The sequence below is a fragment of the Mobula birostris genome, chromosome 3, assembly GCF_030028105.1.
Source record: "Mobula birostris isolate sMobBir1 chromosome 3, sMobBir1.hap1, whole genome shotgun sequence".
Lineage (NCBI taxonomy): Eukaryota > Metazoa > Chordata > Chondrichthyes > Myliobatiformes > Myliobatidae > Mobula > Mobula birostris.
In genome coordinates, this window is record NC_092372.1 from 5,823,339 (window position 1) to 5,833,662 (window position 10,324).

Genomic DNA, 10,324 nt, shown 5'->3' on the forward strand with positions numbered 1-10,324 from the left:
GATGGGAAACTGCTTCTTCCCCCAGACAGTAAGACTACTGAACTCCCTGCCACCACCCAGGTCACATCACACATAAAGTACCAGTAGCATTATACTGTTTACTTTTTAAACTTGTATCATAAATGCACCTTATTTGTTAATTTATTTGTGATAATATTACTCTATGTAATTGTGTGCGAGTTATATGCCCTGTGTTGTGCACCTTGGTCTGGAGGAACGTTTTTTCATTTAGCAGTGTACATGTGTACAACTGAATGACAATAAACCGAACTTGAACTTGAATGGTGGAGTAGACTCAATGGGATGAATTGCCTAATTCTGTTCCTATGTTTTACGGTCATTGCACAGATTAAGCTGAGGGCCACTGGCAATGCAATACTCACCCAGCTCTGTAATTACAGCAAGTGAGTGGGCAGCAAGGGTTGGATTTTAGAGAGGCAGTCTGTACGGAATTGCTGGCATGCAACAGATTAGTCCATGCTGATGTTTAATGAAGACAATTGTTCTCTGTACAAATACTGCGAGCCATCTACCTCTGCATCCTTGGAAGTTAATCCACTCATTCTCAAGTCAAGAGGTACTCCAGTGCTTTCCTGCCTACACCACTTCCTTAAAATGACCACAGAAAGCATCATACAGTGGAACAATGAACATTCACAAAATGAATGAGAATTTACCATTGTCTACCATTCAGTCAACTTGCAGTTGCCCTTTTAGCCCAGCGCTAACTTCCTGAAGTAATTCAACTACTGACAACAACTAAATTAAGTAAACCAGTAATTAACCCAAATGTACTTGGTGACCCCTTTAAATAGCACTGGTGGGGATGCCTTCCTGTTATTGAATCTATGTTCAGCTTTGAAGTTAAAAGTAGGAGTTGCTGGGACTACAGAACTCCAAAATTGCAGAGTGCTTGAATGAATTGATTCCACAACCTATGTACTTACTTTTACGACTCATGTTCTCAATATTTAATGCTTATTTATTTATTATGATTTTATTTCTATTTGTATTTACACCATTTGTCTTTTGCACACTGATTGTTCATCACATTGTGTGTGGTTTTTCAGTGATTCTGTTACGTTTCTTTGTACTTACTGTGAATGTCTCCAGGAAAACGAGTCTCATGGTAGTATATGGTGACATACACAGTATGTTCCCCAATGATAAATTTATTTGAACTTTGAACATTATTCTGCATACACCAAGTGGACTTTCACAGGCCAAGGCAGTGACATGCAGGCAACCTGGAGGTCAATTTCCATAACCACTGTGGACAATATTCTGGGTACAGTAAAAACAGACAAAAATATAGCCCAAATTATCTGAATGTCTTTTCCACCAATTAAACTAAGATTACACTAAATGTACTTCAACATATCAAAAATGAGAGAAAATATACGGTGGAAATCTAAGCAACACACACAAAATGCTGGAGGTACTCAGCAGGCCACACAGCAACTATGATAAAGAGTACAGCTGACATTTCAGGCCGAGACCCTTCGGCAGGACTGGAGAAAAAAGTATGCCTCAATGGAGCTGGCTCGAACCAATCCTCCATCCAATCCAAGTTCAAGTTTATTGTCATTCAACCATATACACATATACTGCCAAACAAAACAATGTTCCTCCAGACCAAAGTGCATAACACAATCCATCTAATTCACATACAACAAAAATTAATATTACCACAAATTATAAAATATATTCCAAGAGACTGACATTTAGCATAAGGAGCATTTACAACATGTTAAAAAGTAAACAATATAATACGACTGGGGCTTCATACATGATAAGACCTGGGTGGTTGCAGAGCAAGACCTAGGAAGAAACTGCTTTCCATCCTAACAGATCTTGTCCTAATGCTATGGTACCTCCGCCTCGGTAAAGAATCAAAGAAATTCTTAGACAGATGGGAGGGGTCTGTATAAATGCTAAGGGCCTTGCATATGCATTGTTTCTGATAAGTATCTCAGATGGGTGGAAGAGAGACCCTGATGATCCTCTCAGCAGTCCTTTTTAGGGTCCCTCAATCTCCTCAGGAAGCGGAGACACTGCTGTGCTTTCTTGACTAAAGAGGTGCTGTTGAGCGACCAGGTGAGATCGTTCATTATGTACACTCGCATAAACTTTGTGCACATAACTCTCTCCACAGAGGACAGTGAGGTGTGGTCAGTCCACACCTTCCTAAAGTCCACAATCATCTCTTTGGTCTTGTCCACATTGAGACTCAAGTTGTAGAATGGTGCAAGCACAACTACCTCCCCTCTGCATGTCATCTCACTGTCACTGTTGAAAAGGCCAAACACGGCAAACTTGATGACTCGATTGGAGCTGGATCTAGCCCTGGGGGGTACTGGTGTTATGTGATGGAGCTGAAGATGTTGCTGCCAACATAAACTGACTGTAAAATGCAAACACGAGGAATTCTGCGATGACCTGACAGTGCTTTTTTTTTTGTCAAGAAGTCCAAGATCACAGAGAGAGGTGTTGCGATCCATCAAGGACAGTTTCTGAGAGATGATTGTATTAAACACTGAGCTGAAGTAAATAATCCATCAGTTCACCCTCATTGCAAAGTTGAAACCCCATTCAAGAGGGGTTGGGACTAACAAATTAGGGAGGAATAGGAGAAGACAAGTAACCTGTAATTATTGAGTCTCAGTTTTGAATTTAATTATTAAGTGCAATCATGTGTTTTAATTAACTTCATTTTTCAAAACTACTATAATGGCTGGCAAACTCACAGCTGGCAAACCTCAGTATTCCCCCAACTGTTTTGACAGCTGTCAGGGCGTCTCTGCATTATGATGCCTGTGGTCTACTCAGCATCCAGGTAACACCAACAGGCTCCAGTGATGGAAGACCTATAGAATAAACCTTCTAAAGTGGGCCCAGGGTAAGTGTGGGTGAGAGCAGTGTGGTGATTCAAGGCAGCTGTCTTGATTCAGTATGACCAAACTGGTAGAACTAATTCCAACTTTGCAAAGACTGAAACAACAGGAATTCTGCAGATGCTGGAAATTCAAGCAACACACATCAAAGTTGCTGGTGAACGCAGCAGGCCAGGCAGCATCTGTAGCAAGAGGTGCAGTCGACGTTTCAAGCCGAGACCCTTCGTCAGGACTGTGTGGTCGAAAAGTGAAGAGCCGAAGAAATTACAGATGGGGAGCAGTGAGAGATGGTTTCACTGAACTCCCGTCGAAGAGAGGATCTATACTTCTTCGGTGTAGGCATCACCGGAAGAGGCTTCGCAGTAGTGAATTTAAACGCAAACAACAAGAATTCTGCAGAAGCTGGAAATTCAAGCAACACACATCAAAGTTGCTGGTGAACGCAGCAGGCCAGGCAGCATCTGTAGGAAGAGGTGCAGTCGACGTTTCAGGCCGAGACCCTTCGTCAAAGACTGTTTATTTTCATAACTGATGCATTTCTTCTCCATTCCTTTCAAATTACCTAGTCCCATTGCACAGTTCCTCCTTCCATTTCAAATTCAAATTTATTTATCACCTGTACATCGAAAAATAGTGAAATGTGTTGACTGTGCCAGAGTGTAATCAACCTAGGCAAGAATCCTCCCACAGTCCAATGACATACTGACGTCATTGTAAATTATCCTGTCATCAGGTTAGCTGTAAATTGGGGTTGTCGGGGGGGGGGGGGGGTTGCTGAGTGTTACGGCTTGAAGGGCCTAGTGGGGCCTCTGAAGTGAGACCTTTTCTAGAAGGGCCTGGAGAACATAGCTTCCCTTTACACAGTAGGAGATGCCGAACACAGACGAGGTAGGAATATAACACAACAAAGGGCAATTGCTTTACTAATTTCAGAGTATCATCTGTTGTCAGCTTGTAGTTTCTACTGACTTTCAACACGTCTATTGTGAATGGCAATTGATCCTGAAATAGGGAATTCAAACGTGTGCTGTTTACCAAATGGTCAATATCCATAACTGATAAGCCAATTCTGTATATAAATAGCATTTTTCTGTCCTGGCTTCAGAACCATGTGATGATGCTGTTCTCCTTGTGCACAAGTAAAATAAACAGAGTGCAAGTTGTAAGAGTGCATGTGTTCTGAGTCTAGTCATCAATGATGACAGTTTACGTTAATAACCAACAGACCGAGGCAGTGCAAGGGGCAGCCCACAAGTGCTACCACATGTTCTGGAGCCAAAATAGCATGTTCACAGTGCTCGGGAGAGCAACACAGAACACAACAAGCAACAAAACAACATCAGGAAAATAAGCCCTGTACCTCCCTCCCACCCACCCACCCACAGGCAGACACACACACGAGCACCCTCCAACTGCAGGATAGGCCTCACAGGTGGAAGCCACCCACGGTGGCGCAGAGGTTTGTGCTTTGCCATTACAGCTCGGGGCATTCCAGAGTTCAACGCCGGCATCCTCTGTACGGAGTGTATATGTCCTCCCTGTGCAATGTGTGGGTTTCCTCCGGGTGCTCCAGTTTCCTCCCACTGTCCAAAGATGTAGCAGTTAGAAGGTTAATTGATCTTTGTGAATTATCCTGTGACTAGGCTAGGGTTAAGTGAGAGTTGCTGGCGACTGGGCTCGGGTTCAATGGGGGTTGCTGGCAACTGGGCGAGGGTTCAATGGGGGTTGCTGGCAACTGGGCGAGGGTTCAATGGGGGTTGCTGGTGACTGGGCGAGGGTTCAATGGGGGTTGCTGGTGACTGGGCGAGGGTTCAATGGGGGTTGCTGACGATTGGGCTAGGGTTCAATGGGGGTTGCTGGCAACTGGGCAAGGGTTCAATGGGGGTTGCTGATGATTGGGCTAGGGTTCAATGGGGGTAAAAAAGGCTTCAGAAAGTCTTAGACTTAGCCAGCTCCATAAGGGACACTAGCCACTCCACCACTGAGGACATCTTCACAAAGCAATGACTCTAAAATGGGCATCCATCACTAAGAGCCCTCACCATCAAGTACGTGCCCCCTCCTCAGTACTACTGTCAGAGAGGAGTTACCAGAGAACGAGGACTGACACTCAATGCTTCAGTGACAGTTTCTTCCCCTCCACCATCAGATTTCTGAAGGATCCATGAACACGAGCTCACTGTTCTGCTTTTGCATTCTTTACTTATTTAACTGTATTGTAATTTGTTGTGCCTGCACTGTACTGCTGCCACAAAACAACAAGCTTCACAACTTATGACAGTAACAATAGACCTGATTCTGACATATTTATGCAAATTTCATTATTTTTAAATCCAGCAATTTCAAGTGGTAGAGAAAAGAAAAAGCAGATGCCAGAATCTGGAGCAACAAACAACCTGCTGGAGAAACTCAGCAGTATCTGTAATGGTGGGAATTGTTATCGTTTCAGGTCAAGGCTCTGCATCAGCATGTAGTGGACTATGAACTTCAAGTGAAATTCTGACTTCATTATAACGAGAAACTTTCCATGCACTGCAGTCAAAATTCACCTGTTTCTCCTCAATATCTAGAAAGGAGATTGACGTTATTCACTCCCTTACCCTGGGACAGCCTCTTTTTGATTGGGACCACATTCTCCTGTTGACATAGAATAATTACTCTATGCTCAAATGGACCATCTTTTTGCATGCTTCCATAGGACTCTGGTGTTTTCAGCCACGTTATACATACCGTCTGAGGCCACTTTATTATGTACATCTGCCCATTAAAAGAAAATACCTAAGCCAATCATTGGCAGCAACTCAATGCACAGAAGCATGCAGACATGGTCAAGACATTCAGACCAAACATCACAATGGGGAGGAAATGTGATCAAAGTGACTTTGACCATGTAATGATTGTTGGTGCCAGATGGGGTGGTTTGAGTATCTTAGAAACTGCTGATGTCCTGGGAATTTCACACACAACTGTCTCTAAAGTTTACAGGGAAAGGTTCGAAAAACTAAAACAAAACAAAGCAGCAGTTCTGTGGGCAAAAACACCTTGTTAATGAAGGAGGTCAGAGAAGATTGGCCAGATTGGTCCAAACTGACAGAAAGGAGACAGTAACTCAGATAACTATGCATTGCAGCAATTGTGTGCAGAAGAGCATCTCTGAATGCACATCATGTCAAACCTTGAAGTGGGTGGGCTACAGCCGTAGAAAACCACTATCTCATACACTCAGCGGCTACCTTCTTAGGAGCAGGAGGTACCTAATAAAGAGGACACTGAGTATACTTTAGAAAATAGTCATGAGAAATTAGAGAATATATATTAAAAGTTAATCACAATTTTTACAAAATGTAAAAAAAAAAGCTCATGCTCAAGACAGTGTCCATTTCTCATTTACCAAACAGAATATATCTGGATCTCCAAAGGATCAATACTTATATTGGACAACACCCTTCTTCAACAAACCTTGATACGTCTGATTGTTACCATATCCAGTTAACTCAACAAACTTGAAAAATCTTTTTAGCAGCACCCCAAAGAAAATAAATAGTTGCACTTTAATAAATAGTAAAAATAAACCAATCTCTTGGCTCACCCCTTTCACAACTCCTTTTATGTATAATGCAGTCTCAGGATAACCTTATGAAATATAATCAACTTTTCAAAACTGCCCAACACTTAACCAGTCAATTGACTAATAAAACTCCTGATGTTCCTCCAAATCTTTGAAATTAATCCCTGACAAAGTGCCAACATCACGTTACCCATCATGTACTATAAGATGCTGGAGAAGTTATTTCTGTTTACAAGTTGATGAAATGGGGCACTGACAATACTGCAACTATGGTAACTCAAGGTTACAAAGAGAGAGAAAAGACATTTTTTTCTTCAAGGTGGTCAATGCAATTATTATGAGATAGCGAAGGCTTTGCTGGTGGATCCCACTTACCAGCAAGCAGTGACAGCAAAGCAGCTTAGCTCTCAGAAAAATACAACTAATGAAATAAAGGCATTATTTAAATTCTTAAATCAAACATTTCGCGCAGAGTGCTTCTACATCTACATTACTAAAGAGTCCTGACACACCCAGACCCGTGAATCTGCCCCAATACAACCTCTGACCAGTTTATCCCACAAATATCTAACACACTTAACACTGACAAACTCGTTTCCTCTGGATTAGCTGCTGAATTTACAATACATTTCCTATTTGGATGGAAAGTATAATGCGGGGCAAACTCCCTCAATCCTTTCCCAGATCACTGGGTGTCGTTTTCCTTGTGTATGTCCCCCCCCACCACCACCCCCGTTACGCATGCCCTACTGAGAAGCCCCGGGAAAGAGTTCCTCCACCTCAAAATCATACCATTGAAAACATCCCTGCACGCTTCGCTTTAATCTACCAAAAATAAAACCCTTTCCATCCTGACAAGAGAAGTTTATCAACACATAAAGCAGCAATTCTCGTACAGAAGAAGCACACACACAGATATGCAGACAGTACCTGTTGTGTCTTCTCCAGCCAGTGTTAACTACTGTTATTTATTTTTCCCTTCAGATTTTTGTTTAAATTCTCTTCCCTCCATCAGTCCACAATCGCTGTCAGTGGATCAGGAGCCCGGATGGATGAGTGTGCCTCCACTCCTCTCCTCTCCCCCTCCCATCTCCCGCAAAAGATGTGGTTGCTAAGGGAGGTGGGAAGGACATCACCCAACCTTACAAAAAAAAGGGAAAAAAATACATATATTGTCCTTCCACTCACGTAACAGCCTAACTTCACAGACAGAGGGGAGAGGCGGGCAGCAGTCTGGGGGCGTTATTGATGGACGGCAATTGCAGCCAATTACTGAGAGGCAGCGCCCTGGGCCGCCCTGTCACCAACCTCCTTCGGGAGGGCGGAGAGATCTTCACCAATTGAAAAGAAGCATTCATGGCATCGCTGAGGTGATAGGCCGTCCCCGCGCTCCCGTGCCCATCGACTCCCTCCCCGCTCGGCACGAGAGGGCCGAATGAAGGCGGGATTTGTAGAGTCATTCTGGATTCCATTGGACAACATGCCACTTTGATAGACACTACTGATAACGAATGAAGCAAAGGAATGCAACCGCCCAGACTCCTCGGGCGTGAGCCAATGAGTGAGTTCGATGGTACTGTGATGTCGTGACCTGGTTGTCGGAGTGGGTCTGAAGAAACAGGTAACGGGGAATATAAACATCAGAAACAAAACGCTGGAAATCCTAATTAACAACAAAAATACCGGAAAAGACTTGCGAAAAAATAGGTAGGTTATGTACAAAGATTTGTAGTTAAACTTTCTGGTCAATGACTATCCATTACAACTGGGCACCGTTAGAGATTTAGCTTTTTCTTAGTAATAGGACAATAGGAGATTAGAGAAGAATCAGAAAGCGAGAGTCAGTGAAAACTGAAGGCACATGCTATAAAATTGTAATAATTATAGAATTGTAGCTTACATCGATGATATATTCAGCAGAATTTAATAACCCAAGACTCTTCAAAATAACAAAATGTGACCCCTTCCCCGATCCTGTGCGTTGTCCTCCCCCCATACCAGATGGTGATGCAACCAGTTAGAATACTCTCCACAGTACATCTGCAGAAATTTGCTCGGGTACAGGAAGAATATAGTGTTACAGGAACAGGGGAAGTGCAGTGCAGGTAGACAATAAAGTGCAAGACCATGACAAGAAAGAATGTGAGCTCAAGTCCATCTTATCGTACATGATGCCTGTTCAGTAATCTTCTAACAACAGGGTGGAAGCTGTTCTTGAGCCTGGTGGTCTTTGCTTTTAGGATTTCATATTTTCTGCCTGATTGTTACAAGGTGGGTGTTGATGGTGGACCCAAATGCAAGGCACAGACACTGAAGTTCAAGGAGCAGGACTAGGTTTGTCAAGAAAACAAGGGAAGAAACGATGCTGGATGTTGACACAGGCCCTGGACAAGACAAGGACACCAGGCCTGGGCTAGGACTAAGACTGGGAAAGCGGGACCAGGAAAAGGAACTTGAAACTAGGAGCCTGGGCTAGGACTCCAAGCCAGAGACTGGACAGGGACCTGGCACCTGGGTCTTGACTTGGGCTCAGACCCCGGATCTAGGGGAGGACAAGACGTGGCTACAGGACTGGACGTGGAACTCCTGCGCAGATTGAGACACATGGGCAGGATGAGAACACAAAGCCTTGACTTGGACAGGGCGAGGTTCTACAGGACAGGATGAGGTACCACAGCACAGGACAATGAATCTCCAGCACCCGGCTGGGTGAGGAACTCCTGGGCTGGGCGAGGAACCCCTGGGCTGGACGAGGAACCCCTGGGCTGGGCGAGGAACTCCTGGGCTGGGCGAGGAACCGGAACTAGATGAGGACACAAAGCTCAGATTTGGACAGGTTGGAACACAGCGCCTGGGCTTGGTCTTGGAACACAGGAACACAGAGCCTTGAATGTGGACTGAACGCTCAGAGCCTTGGACATGGACTGGACGAGGAGCTCCATGGCAGGACGAAGCTCTTGGACTAGGTTTGGCTTGGCTCTTGGACTCGGCTTGGTTAGGCTCTTGATATGGAGCCGGGACTCCTCCTTAGAGCACAAGGCCGGGACCCTTTCTAAGATGCAGGGCCAGGACCCTTTCTAGGTTGCAAGACCAGGATGACTGCCGAGGGACTCCTGGACTGGACGAGAACACGAAGCCTTGACTTGGACAGGACTGGAACATGGCACCAGGACTTGGTCTTGGAACACAGGAACACAGAGCCGTGGACTTGAGCACCGGAACACAGAGCCTTGGACTTGAGCACAGGAACACAAAACACAGAGCCGGGACCCCTCTTTGGGGACAGAACATAGGCTGGGACTCGTGCACGGAACATGGAGCCAGGACCCCTCCTTGGGAACAGGACTTAGGACCGAGGCTCTACATAGAGTCAGGACCCCTCCTTGGGAACAGGACCTAGGGCCGGGACTCTTCTTTGACACAGACACTAAACACAGGGACACAAAGAGACAGTTCCAAACTCAACGATGGATAGTTCCTTATCTTGGTGTGGCAAGGCGCCGGTGTCACTCCAGCAGTTGAACTTGACGAGGCTTTCAGAGGAAGGGGAAGGGAACAGTCCAGCCCATGTACCTCGTCCTATGCAGGAGTTCCATGTCCAGTCCTGTACCCTAGCCACATCTAGTCCAAGCCACGTCCAGGAACCTCATCTAGTCCAAGCTACATCCAATCCTGTTGCCTAGCCACGTCTTGTCCTCGCCTGGGTCCGGGGTCCGAGCCCAAGTCAAGACCCAGGTTCTGGGTCCCTGTCCGATCTCTGGCTCGGAGTCCTAGCCCAGGCTCCTAGTTCCAAGTTCCTTGTCCTGTTCCGCCTTCCTAGTCTTAGTCCTAGCCCAGGCCCAGTATCCTTGTCTCGTCCAGG

At 45.0% G+C, this 10,324-nt stretch overlaps 1 protein-coding gene across 1 annotated transcript in view; it reads right to left on the reverse strand.

Moving 5' to 3' along the window:
- The window catches only part of LOC140194525 (zinc finger and BTB domain-containing protein 7C), a 261,687-nt gene extending 254,028 nt beyond the window's left edge, over positions 1-7,659 (reverse strand). Inside the window, exon 1 of the mRNA XM_072251730.1 lies at positions 7,393-7,659. The gene's annotated coding sequence lies outside the window, so the exon portion shown is untranslated. The remainder of the gene's footprint in view (positions 1-7,392) is intronic.
- Between the last annotated feature and the right edge of the window lie 2,665 nt (positions 7,660-10,324).